At 46.3% G+C, this 12760-nt stretch overlaps 1 pseudogene; it reads left to right on the top strand.

Moving 5' to 3' along the window:
• The first annotated feature begins 783 nt into the window (after positions 1-783).
• Positions 784-7358, top strand: LOC123063686 (wall-associated receptor kinase 3-like; annotated as a pseudogene).
• The last annotated feature ends 5402 nt before the right edge of the window (positions 7359-12760 follow it).

Below are 12760 nucleotides of genomic sequence, written 5' to 3'. Positions count from 1 at the left end.
TTACACCACGTACCATGATTAGACTCTTTATATGGGAAAAAAATTTGTGACTGGAGAGCGCATACTGTTCGACTATTCGGTCTGGAGACACCCGCGCAGACCCCACATGGAAGTAACCCTATTTCCCAACCCACGCGTTGCTCCTCTCTCTCCTCGGCAACCCCACCCGCCGGCCGGCCAGCTCGCCGGAGTCCCAGCCTCAGGTCCCTTCGTCTCCGGCCCCTAACTGTCTCTCTCTCTCGCTCCCTGGTCCGAAGCTCTGCAGCTCATCCTGGTCACCTTCTACCTCAAGTCTCGCCACACTCGATGGCGCACACAACCTATTCGATAGAATACATGCACGGGTTCGCCCGCGTGCATGCTACATGGGCTGTTGCGTGTGCGGCTGCTACCGGGTTCTATTGCGCTGGTAGGCGGGGGCGGCGGTCCGGCGGACGAGAGCATCATGCGTATGTGGTCGTCATGGACGCCTCGCTCTCGACCATCACCGCAACTCATCCTGGTCACGTTTCACACTCCACGGGGCGCACAGCCTGTTCGATAAAATACGTGGACAGCTGGGGATTTTCCCTTGGGTACCATGGCTACACTTTTTTGACAGATGGAGAGGACATTTGACCGCGCCCCTTGGAGATGCCCTTGGTTCTCACCTGTCGGAATTTACGTTTTTACTGCTTGATAGCTGGGCCTACCACGCAGCAGGTGCTGCTCCGGGCAACCAGAGTGCGCGCCATCTTTATAAGCCGGCCCGGCTGAAGAGCGATGCATGGTTCAGGAGCTAGCTAGCTAGGCACATATGCTCAACCACTCAATGGCGCACATAACAACGATCTTGGGAGTGGTGATGGAGGCCACAGCGGCGGCGATGATGATGTCACCACTCCTTGCTGGAGCAGAAGTTTATCCGGCGGAGGCGCAAGGGATGCCCGACTGCGACATCACCTGCGGCAACATGAGCTTGCCGTACCCGTTTGGCATGGGCCCAGCCCGGTGCTATTGGCCGGGGTTCAACCTCACCTGCAACCGCTCAAGCAATCCGCCGCGGTTGCTGCTCGGCGACGGCACCCTCCAAGTCAAAGAATTCTCCCTCACTAACTGGTCGACATTTGTGGCCGTCATACGCACGGGCGACATAAAAGTCGACGGAAATGGTGAAGGCACACTCGGCGGTGGTCTTACCACCAACGGGCCCTACACGATTTCATCCAACAAGCTCATCCTGATGGGCTGCAATGTTCAAGCGACACTCAAGAACAGTGATGTGATCATGAGCAGCTGTTCTTCTTTCTGCAAAAACGGTGATAGACTCTCCGATGTGCAATCCACACTCGAAGAAGGCATGCAATGCTCTGGCAGTGGCTGCTGCCAGTCGGACATTATCTTCGACCCTGCGGACGTAGAAGGAAGGCTTGCCAGCAGCACGTCCTACGACGTGCAGCTCAAATGGTTCGGCTGGAACCGCAGCGCGGACCACCAGTGGCCGGCATACGTCTTCATTGCGAGGTATGATTGGTTCAGCCATACACCGGTCTTCGAGGAGCTATTTCGAACAGATGCCCCTGTGTCAGCGGATGCAATACAACTTCCCCTGTTGCTGGATTGGGAGGTTGTTGGCCATGGCGCAGAGTGCTCCAACGTCTGCAAGAGCAAGCACAGTGACTGCATAAAGGGTAAGAGAGGCTACATATGCTTACGCAATGATGGCTACCAAGGGAATCCCTACATCGCCAATGGATGCAAAGGTATGGTCTTTGTTAATAGTTGCTTCTTTTCCTGATTTGAGACGAGGAATAAACTTTGGAGGTTTCTCTTTGTGTAATGCTAGCATGTGTTGGTTCGGCTATGTGTAGATATCGATGAGTGCAATGAACAGTACCCTAAAATGTGCTATGGTGATTGTACCAATTCGGATGGATCACATGACTGCCGGTGTCCGCTAGGAACCCATGGCGACCCTACCATGCCCGATGGCTGCTTCATCAATTTCGTCCCAGGTAAGCAATATTGCGGCAATCTCATTTGTTTTTACTATCAAGATGAAGGCAAATAAGGGATGAACAAGAAAGAACAGATCCTATTCATTCCTCAACAAGTACAAAAAAAGTTCAACACCACATACAGCAACTGAGTTGACAGTTAGTTATGTAGTGCCATCATCTTAGAGAACAAATGCAGGACTAAAATTGACATTAACCTAATGAATTATACACAAAACAAACAAAAGGTCACACTAGTGAGACTTTACGGATTTACTTAGCAAGAGGAAGAAACCATAGGCGGACTTAAACAAGAAAATAGATCATCTAGAGATTAGTATTTTTCACTCCAATTTCGCAAACGTACTCATGAAAAACATCATTTTGTTGCAGAACTATTAGTTTAGACTTCCCTCCAAAACATCAAAGGTGGAGATTCGCATCTAAGGCCGAAAATGAATATTGAAATATTTTTGCCCCAACTTAAAAATGAGGGCAAATGATTCAGTAGCTCAGCACTTAAGCCAAACCAATTGAGCATAGAGACCTTTGCAGCAAATCAGCGAAAATCTTTTTCAGATAAAACTTTTGCCAAAAAATATTAGCAGCAACAATGTTTAAAATACTCATCCAATAAACCATACACGAATTTTGCATCATAACAGCAACTCCAACAGCTCCTATATCTCATAAAAAACTACCGTTTACGGGAAGTTGGGGAAAAAGAAGGCCTCCAACAGCTCTTAAGCCTGGAACGGATCCCCTAGAAACACCTTATCAATCCTCCAAGTTTACAGGAAGATGGCCTTCCCATATAATTTTGGCGGGTGGATAATCGCCTGAAACTTCACGAGCAGAACGCCGGACCACCCCGCGCCACCGCCGAAACGCCGTGCACTGAGGCTGCTGCTGACAACTACGTGAGGCCACCGCCTCCGCCGCTCTGCCGCAACACGCCGCCACTGCCACATGTCGTCGCCGCTGCCGTGCATCGCCGCCACACGCCGCCGTCATGACTACATGAGGCCACCGCTTACTCCGCTCTGTGGCCACCTGCCGCCACTGCCACACGTCGTCACCGCTGCCGCTGCTCCCGTGCACCACCGCCACGCGCCGCCGTCGATGATTACGCGAGGCCACCACCTCTGCCACTCTGCCGCCACCTGCCACCACTGCCACACGTCGTCGCCGCTGCCGCCGCTCCCGTGCACCGCCACCACGCGCTGCCGTCGACGACTGTGCGAGGCCACCGCCTCCGCCGCTCTGCCGACACCTACCGCTGCTGCCGCCGCTCCCATGCACCGCCACCACGTGCCGCCGTCAACGACTACGCGAGGCCACCGTCTCCGCCGCTCTGCCGGCACCTGCTGCCGCTGCCGCCGCTCCCGTGTACCGCCGCCACGTGCCGCCGTCACTCGTCGTCCCGTCTCTGTCACTAATATGCGGGCCCTATGCTTTTTGCTAGAATTTTTAAACTGATAATAGAAAAATAAGGATTTTATGGGATGATGTTTACGGGAACTGAGAAAAATGACTATCCGAAAACTTCCCATAAATTTTACTGGATGTTTTTTAGGGGAACTCTTGGAACTGCTCTAAGTACAATTAGGATCATTAAGTTGAAAGACATTAAAATATAAGAAATGAACTTCACCCGTTCTCCAATAACGCTCCATTTGGCTAGTACCAAAAATGAAAGAAAATAAACCACAGGCAACAGCATCACTGATACGAGAACATGAGATCTACCACTCTGGCCATATACGCGAGTGACATGTACATTTTTTTTCGAACCATACAAGAGAACTGCATGTAAATATATGGATGAGAAAAAACCAGAGGTCCAAACGACCAGTACAAAAGTTGCACTACAAAAACAGGGAGCAAAATCTCATACACCCAAACGACCTAGGAAGAAAACACACATGAGGGTAGGAAAGAAACGAGGAAGAAACTTTCCAGTGTCTACGGGGAAATTCCTTCTTTCGCTGTTCGCAAAGGCAAATCGCTTGGCTTCTTCCTTGATCCTGTCCTCAAACATCTGGATTCAAGTCTGAAGGTTTTCAAAGACTGGCTTGTTCCTTTCCTTCCATATCGACTAGACGGCCAATATTACAAGCGAATTAAACGACTTCTTCCTTTTCCCCTACAACCTTTCACATGTGTTAAACCACCACGGCTCCACAACCTGAAACTATTATTAGGAATTGGGATAGCCTCTTCAAGGTTTGCCTAGTTCAGGATAGCCCTCCAGATTATGTTAATTACAGCACTCCATGAACAAGTGATTGGCATTCTCCTGTGTGTGCCTACAGAAGCTATCCCCAGTTCCCCACATGTACAATGAGCAAGGAAATAAAAATCAATCCGTATATATCTGATTACAACTTCCAGCATGTGCTATCTGAAGGGGAGGAAGAAGAGTCAGCCCAGACCCATTTTATGTTGAAGTAAATGGATAATGACGTTGCTACTTTATCAATCAAATAGGTAACTGCAGCACATCCTGCGGTGACATAAACGTGCCGTACCCCTTCGGAATTGGCTCTGCCGGTTGCTACTGGCCAGGGTTCGACCTCACTTGTGATACGAGCCAACGACCAGCAAAGCTACTCCTCGTCCTCCTTGAGTACCCCATCCACGTCACGGAGATCTCCCTCCAGAACAACACGGTGCGCCTCAGCTCCTACTTCATCATGCATATTGACCCCAGCCACTCAACTACTTTTATTTTGCGCAATTTCTCGGGGACGCCCTACTCACTATCGACCGGCAACGAGTTCATCCTGTGGGGCTGCAACCTTCAGGCAACGCTGACTGGCGGTGGCCTTGAGGATTTCATCAGTGGTTGTGCCTCCTTCTGCCCCTCCAATGTAAGTGACACCGATGTCGAGATGGCACTGCGGCGTAGAGGAAGATACTGCAATGGGATGGGCTGCTGTCAGGCGAATATCCCCATGTCTTCCAACGACATTCCCACATCGTTCAAACTTAAAGAGCTCAACAAGAACGATGACCAGGAGTTGACGTCGCAGCCCGCATACGTGCTAATCGCAGAGGAGGGGTGGTTCGATCAGCAACAGCTGTCCAAGGAGATAGCAGGGCAGGAGAAATCCGAAATACCCAAGGTGCAGGTTCCCCTAGTTCTGCAGTGGGAGGTCATCGAGGGCTTACCCCGATCAGCGGACATGAAGGTGCATCCAGGCTGTCCATCGGAGGTCGCGGGCAAGCTCTGCAAGAGCAAGAACAACGATTGCAAACGAGGGATCAGAGGCTATTTATGCCAGTGCATGGATGGCTACGACAAACCCGGCAGCAACCCCTACCTCGCCGATGGATGCAAAGGTTAGAATATCTATCTACTATTCTAACATAGAATGTGTTTACGCTATTAATTTTCTTGTCCCTCTAACATATGTAGTTTTTGCCTCCAGGTGGCCGCAGGCCCTTATCAATAGGTGAGCAACGCTGCAACTTTATGAGGATCCCTCCACCCTCCTCCTTCTGTTTAATTTCACATCAAGACAAGGATTGTATTTCACTTGGTATTTGTTTCAAGCAATACGTATTGGCATTCTACTTACTAATCGAGTTAATTTACTTCTCCACATAAAAATTCTTGCTTGTTACTCGTAATTAAGAAGAGAACTTGATGTATGTTTCTTTGTCCAACTTGAACTCTTACATTTAAAATTATGTATGCCCTTGAACTATTTGAAACCAATTTTCTTCTTGTAATATGAACTAATGAAGCCAAAAGCCTACTTCAGTGAACTTTGTTGATTACTCCTGCTGCTGAGTAAATCTAGAGCAAGCGTACAATAGTATGCTCCCATGATAGACGAAATGAATAATACCGTGTACATCTTTGTAGGTATATACCTCGGCATAGGAGTTGCTGTTGGGGCAGGCATCATACTATTTGTTCTTGCTGGATCCTTCATTCATAAGAAATTCAAACATCGGAAAGCGCAGATGTTGAGACAGAAGTTCTTTGAAAAAAATCGAGGACAGTTGTTGCAACAATTGGTATCACAAAGAGCTGATATTGCAGAAAGAATGATTATAAGCTTAGACGAGCTTGAGAAGGCAACAAATAAATTTGATAAAGCTCGTGAGCTTGGTGGTGGGGGGCATGGTACAGTCTACAAAGGGATCCTATCCGATCTCCATGTTGTAGCCATCAAGAAACCAAAGGCAGCGATTCAAAAGGAGATTGATGAATTCATTAATGAGGTTGCTATCCTATCACAGATCAACCATAGAAACGTTGTAAAACTCTATGGTTGTTGCCTTGAAACAGAGGTCCCCATATTGGTCTACGAGTTTATATCCAATGGTACCCTTTATGATCATCTTCATGTTGATGGACCAAGATCATTGTCATGGAATGATAGGCTACGGATAGAACTGAGACTGCTAGATCTTTAGCTCATCTTCACTCAACAGCTTCAGTACCCATCATTCATAGAGATATCAAGTCTATTAACATACTTTTGGATGATACTCTAACAGCAAAAGTCGCAGACTTTGGAGCTTCAAGATATGTTCCGGTGGATAGATCAGGGATCACAACAAGAGTGCAAGGTACAAGAGGATATCTGGACCCCATGTATTTCTATACCGGGCGTCTGACGGAAAAAAGTGATGTGTACAGCTTCGGTGTCCTGCTTCTGGAGTTGTTGACTAGAAAGAAACCATTTTCATACATCTCTTCTGAAGATGAAGGCCTTGTTTCACATTTTTCTACCTTATTCACACAAGGCAATTTGCCAGCAATTCTAGATCCGCAAGTTATGGAAGAGGGAGGCAGCGAAATGGAAGAAGTGGCAGCAATTGCAGTAATGTGTATAACATTAAGAGGAGAGGATCGTCCGTCCATGAAGAAAGTGGAGATCAAACTCGAAGGCACTCAAGCATCCAGGGGACATGAGGGGGATAATGTAAGAAATTGTCCATGGACTGCAGATGGAGGTAGGAGCGAGGTATTGTCCAGGCAGTATAGTATGGAAGAGGAGTTCGCTTCATCTTCAAGGTATCCTCGGTAGTTCTTCTTAAGCCTGAGCTCATCAGTGCATTTGTTTTAAACATCACAGTTTGGAGATTCTCATTTGCATTCATTTCCCTTCTGCATTTGGTTTCTTTGCTTCCATGGCAGCTACTTTTCTTCATCCTTTTTTTTCAAATAAACTTAGTGTTAACACTCAGTGTAATGTTATAAACTTGTTGTAATCGTGTGCTTAGCTAAAGGAAAGAATGTAAGGAGGTCGCTGTGTTCCGATAGATTCTTCTTTATTTGTGTTTTCCCTTGACCTACTCTAACCTGGAGTTATCTAAAAGGTCAGGAGAATCAAACACCACAAATTTGTCTATGCAAGTGTGTGTGTTCCTTCAGACTCCAAAATGTTATAGACTGCAGCAGCAGGACCAACACCCATTAAAGATGGATCAACTCCAACCGCTACAAAGCTCTTATAGATTTGCACATTCGGCTCTCATGATGAGTCAATAGAAAGACATTACAGTAATTAACAGTATCATAACCCTCTCTGCTTAGATGGTTAGCAGAGAAAATGCTGACCTTAAGCAACCAAATTGGTTGTCAAACATAAGGGTTTGATATGTTTTCAGTTGAAATTGTCCGCACGCCACAAGGATAGCTGATCTCATAGATGCTGTTCTAGGATGCCATTTTATCAATTATTCACAAAGACCTTACAAAGTAATACATCAGACGCCTGAAGCCACCATCCAAGCAACACCTGTTGCTACACTTATCCCTTTGATGAAGGGGTGCCGAATGTCCGAGCCTAATACCAAACAGACATCGCACCAAAGCGTAACATCTAACACCGGATGCCCCAGCCTAGCCACATACCGGGACTGGGTCATACACCGGTCCGACGCACTCACAGCGGGCACCACATCCGCACCCTGCAAGGCCCGACACCACCATGTTCCATCGGTCCATCTTCAGAGCAGAAACTGACGCATCGACCATGTCAGACCTCTCTACCATCGACGCCACCACGACGCCAAACAGCGTCGTCCTCCTGCGCGAGTCCATCCACGCACATCGGACGCCGAATCTGCACCGCGCCACGCCGTCGAGATCCGTCACCATCAATGTGTAGGATGAAGCACCGTTCCACCAAAGTTGCGGTCCACTCGTCCCTCGAGCCCGTGCACACCTCCAAGAACGACGCCCCCAGGGGGAAACGACACAAGAGCGCCGCCGTCTTCCGATCTACTGATCTAGGGTTTCCCCCGGAGGTAGCAGATGTTGGCCTAGAACTTCTCCATGGCGATGCCTCTAAGAAGGGAACGGCACCGAAGAACGCCGCCATCGCCGGTCTTGGCATCTACCCAAGAGCAGGTTTTTACCCAGATCTGTTCGAAGTACTCCATCCAGCTTTTTGTGCACGGATCGCCACCTTCTATGCCGGGGACCAGATCAAAAGGACCCAGCCACCGCCGCCTGACCGGCCATGGCACCACCACGGTGCCAGAGCAGCCGGTTACGTCAGGCCCACTGCGCCAGCCTGCCGCCGCGCACCAGATCCGTCGACCCGCCTATGCCCATCTAGCCACTGCCACAGGGGCGCCTCCGCCGCGGGAGGCTGCGCTGCCGCTATCACCGCCGCCACATCAGCCGCCAGGATCCCACCGCACCGCGCCGCCGAATCACCGGATCTGACAGTAAATAAATTATCTGCTCAAACACTCGTGATCCGCATCACTTTAATGAGCTGGACTCGTAATCTTCACTTCTACAATAAAAAGTTGTACGTATCAATCAGCAACACCTTACTTTTCTGTGCGGGAAAAAACTACAAATTCGTACAACGCTGTGGAGTTGTGGAATTCTGCCTGCAAATTCGTACCGCCTCGATTAATTCATGCTGTCTGCTGCTCCATCTGTCGCGTTAGACAAGGAGCATCCACCATACAAACACCTTCGGTACGAAGTCCTCGCGCCAGGCCTTGGTCGACGTGCTCGTCACCGAAAGTGCATTCCCGTGTCAGCTTGAATCATTGTTCTGTGGGCCGTTCCTTGACTGGCACGATGAGTCTTTGTACACCGTGTTGCAGTGCAGCATCCACAACGTGAACATCATGATTTGTCCTTGCCAAGACATTCTTGATGGGAACAAAATAGCTCAATGTCTTAGTGCACTGGATGCTCATAGAATGTGACCACTGGTCTGCGAATTTGGACCTTTAGCTCAAACTAGCTAATTACATGTGCGTTGCAATAGGAACATACGTATTTTAGTGATTGTCCCGTCCAACGCTCGATGATAATTTCCCTAATTAATCTGATCCTCTTATCAAAAGAATGATACAAGTAACGTGATCCTCCGGTCTAAATAATGATACTCTTCAGAATTAACGTTATCCACCGGTCCAAAAAAATTTCTCTATAATTAATTAACGTGATCCTCCCATCCAAGAAGGATACTCTTTACAATTAATGTGAAAACCAACAAACGTACGAAACCAAACCAAATGACGACGTACCATACGACCACATACTCCGCTAACAGGGACTAGACATATACGTACTATAGCCCCAATCACTCGCACTGGTAATCCAGGGATGAGCCCAACCTCATCTACTTTTAGTGAACAGTAAATGCCATAATAATAGTAAAAAAACTTGAAAAAAGAGAAATCTTTATGCATCCAAGATGCTCAAGTGTGTTAGGAGCATACTAAATTTTGAGGTTAGAAGACATCTGAGGAGCTTGTGAAGAAAAACCTGGTTTACACAATGCTGTTTTTCAAAGTTTATTTGATAGTCAACTTTTTTTTCATGAGTTCCTCGGATGTCATTTAACCATGAAAATTTGCATGCATCAAGCACACCTGAGTATGTTGGATGCCTAAAAATGACATATTTCTTTTTGAACTGTTTCAAATTTACTGTTCGTGGGCAGGTGTAGATGAGCCCAGGCTCCAAATCGCTGCTTTCCAATCGCACACACCAAAGAGAAATGGTGTGTGATGACTATGTTACCTACTGTCACGGAGGATCGCCTCTACCGACCGCATCGGTGCCTGCATTTTCGCGTGCCTTTTCAGCCACAAGGGGTCGTAGTCCTGCAACTATCGATATGCGCACGTCCTCCTGTACCACTTCTGTAGGGCAAAGAAGTGGTGTCAAGCACTTGACGATTTCTAAAACGCTGGGAGATAACTTCCGATAGTGTGGACATTAGAGAGGGAAGAAAGCTCTTTTCTAGGAGTATCATCATTCCAGATGAGTACCACATCGATATCCATAGTTTCAGATCAACGGTGGTGGTGAGGGGACCTCACAGTGGCCATCATAGACCTCTCGTAGAAGGACTTGAAAACGACATTCCCGAAACCATACCACGACTACTAGCAGTGGAAGTTGTTTACTACTCCATTACACCTAACCTATGTAGGGAAGGATGCCTTCGTGAGCTATGAGATTTATCCGGCGATTTTAACCATAAAGGATGGGTTGCATCACCATCCAGGACTAAACTACGGAGTATTTATCCTACCATCCTTGAGGGAAAGGCTCCTACCCCGAAACAAGGCAGACGAGGGATCATCAGGCGGTTACAAATGCCGGAAAGGAAACTACAGGTGGTAGGTTGCTTCTTCTTAGATGTCTATGCTGAATTGGAATGTCGGTTTAGTTTTAAGAGTTATATTCATCCAATATTTAAATTAGGTCAACATGTTGTTCGTATAGTATTTTCCAACTGCAGAGAACCACACGGTTCCTATTTATATTGGCTCATGTATATAGTCAGGGGGAATGTGTGATGTTTATGTAAAAATATGTGTGGTTTACGTAAAACATATGTGAAAGGTTGTGCCTACATAATTTATCATTGCTTGTGGAAATAATCCGAGTGCTTCCACAATTATTCAAAACTATTATTGATAGTAGATCAGTCACTCTCAAAATTAGCGATGACAACTTTCAAAACTACTCTGAGCACTCTTAGGAATATTCGGTGACGCTTTCATGGGTTGTTTGAGCACCTTCAAAAAATGGTTTCGAACACCTCAAACACAAGTGATTTTAAGAGCAAATGTATCATATATATTGCCATGGCAGTTGACATTATAAGTTCATATTGTAGGTTGTCATGTCATAAATTAAGATAATACTTTACGAACAATTCATATTTTTTCATATAGTTTATCTAACTTCTCGATTGCATTTGGCATGTGCGCAATGGGTGCAACAACTGATCTACTAGTAATTAAAAACGGATTGTAAAGCTACGACGGGGAAAATCCAAATGGCCTCTAGTAGACATGGGGCCGGCACCATATACAAACTAGTTGAATAACTCGTAGTTGTTACCATGTATGCAAACCATGTAAGCTTCTGGTGAAGAAGATATAATAACTCATGAACTTATCGTCCTCCTCTCTTTCCACGAGGTACACGAAGGCCACACTAAATGAAGAGCACATTGCTAAGGTATAAGAGACGAAAAATGCTCAAAATGCTACATTTCCAGATATGATGGGAAATCTGTGCTTCAAGTATCACTATTATATCCTCCTGGTAGAAGCTCACTATGGTAGAGTCGCATCATGTCTAGGAGATTGGATTTGAACATATTACACAATTTAAATTTGAGCCTCGAGACAAGCCATCCGTTACAAGTGTGACATACATTGAGTTATTTGGTTTGGTGGCACTTGACAAATCCTACTTATTATTTATTAATTGCTTTCAAATTCCATATAAAAATGTTTCTTTTGCTAGAATACACGTACAACACATCATATATTTGAAAGGTGTTGACATTAAACTTGTCAAAATATTATTATTATTCTATCCAGTTATACTTACCATGTATAGATAGCCAAATTTACGCTTGGTAAGCCGATGAGTAGATCAAATTTTCCTCTTACCGCTTAGGGGGTAAGTTGTAGCATCCTAAAATTTCGTTTCTACTACACAAGGGGGTCAAGTACTGTCCATGATCCCAAATCCGTATAGGTCTATCAAAATAATAGTTCTTGAAACAATGCTCCATCGATAACACTAACAAAATATGCCGCCTAACACATTTCTTTAGCATGCATACGCATTCACACCACTACAATTATATTGTCCATAAACTCATACCCCTATGCTAATAACGTTTGATGCTGAAAATCGGAAGAAGCACCCACACCAGTGCGCTCACCCTCGGTTCATCTTTGCTACAAGCCTAAAATAGATTATGGTTCTCTCAATGCTAGGATAGCCCCACCAATGGCTTAACCCTCCCTCGGCGTCATCACCAATGGCTTAACCAACCAGGGCTACCACATCCTTACTCTCGACCACAATGACTTCAGCAACAATGGTTATCACCTTGCTTGAGCAACTTCGATGGCTTCTATTCCAGCCAAAAGTGTCCGCGTTGCCACTACTATTCACGATGCTCCTACAACTTGGAACACACATGGGGTCATCAAGACAGCTCATGACCCGGCAATGGACAGGTGGCCGAGGCATACACACACAGTGGCTTACACGTCTATGATGCCAAAAGCTGCACGAAAGGCACCTTATTCATATTTTCTAATCATGTTCAGTCTTAATGCTGTGTGTTGCCATTGAAGGGGAATGTTAGAATACAAAATATGTGTTTAATTTTAAACAGTGGATATTGTTTAGTCCAGAAATAAACACCTATAACACTCCTAGCCTCTAGGATACTTGTCCACCAAGTTTGTACCTCTATATGCCCTTGCCCTTGAGGCTTAATAATTAAAAAAATGTTTCTTGTATA

This window comes from Triticum aestivum, chromosome 3A (assembly GCF_018294505.1).
Source record: "Triticum aestivum cultivar Chinese Spring chromosome 3A, IWGSC CS RefSeq v2.1, whole genome shotgun sequence".
Taxonomy (NCBI): domain Eukaryota; kingdom Viridiplantae; phylum Streptophyta; class Magnoliopsida; order Poales; family Poaceae; genus Triticum; species Triticum aestivum.
This window is presented reverse-complemented; position numbering and strand designations above follow the sequence as displayed.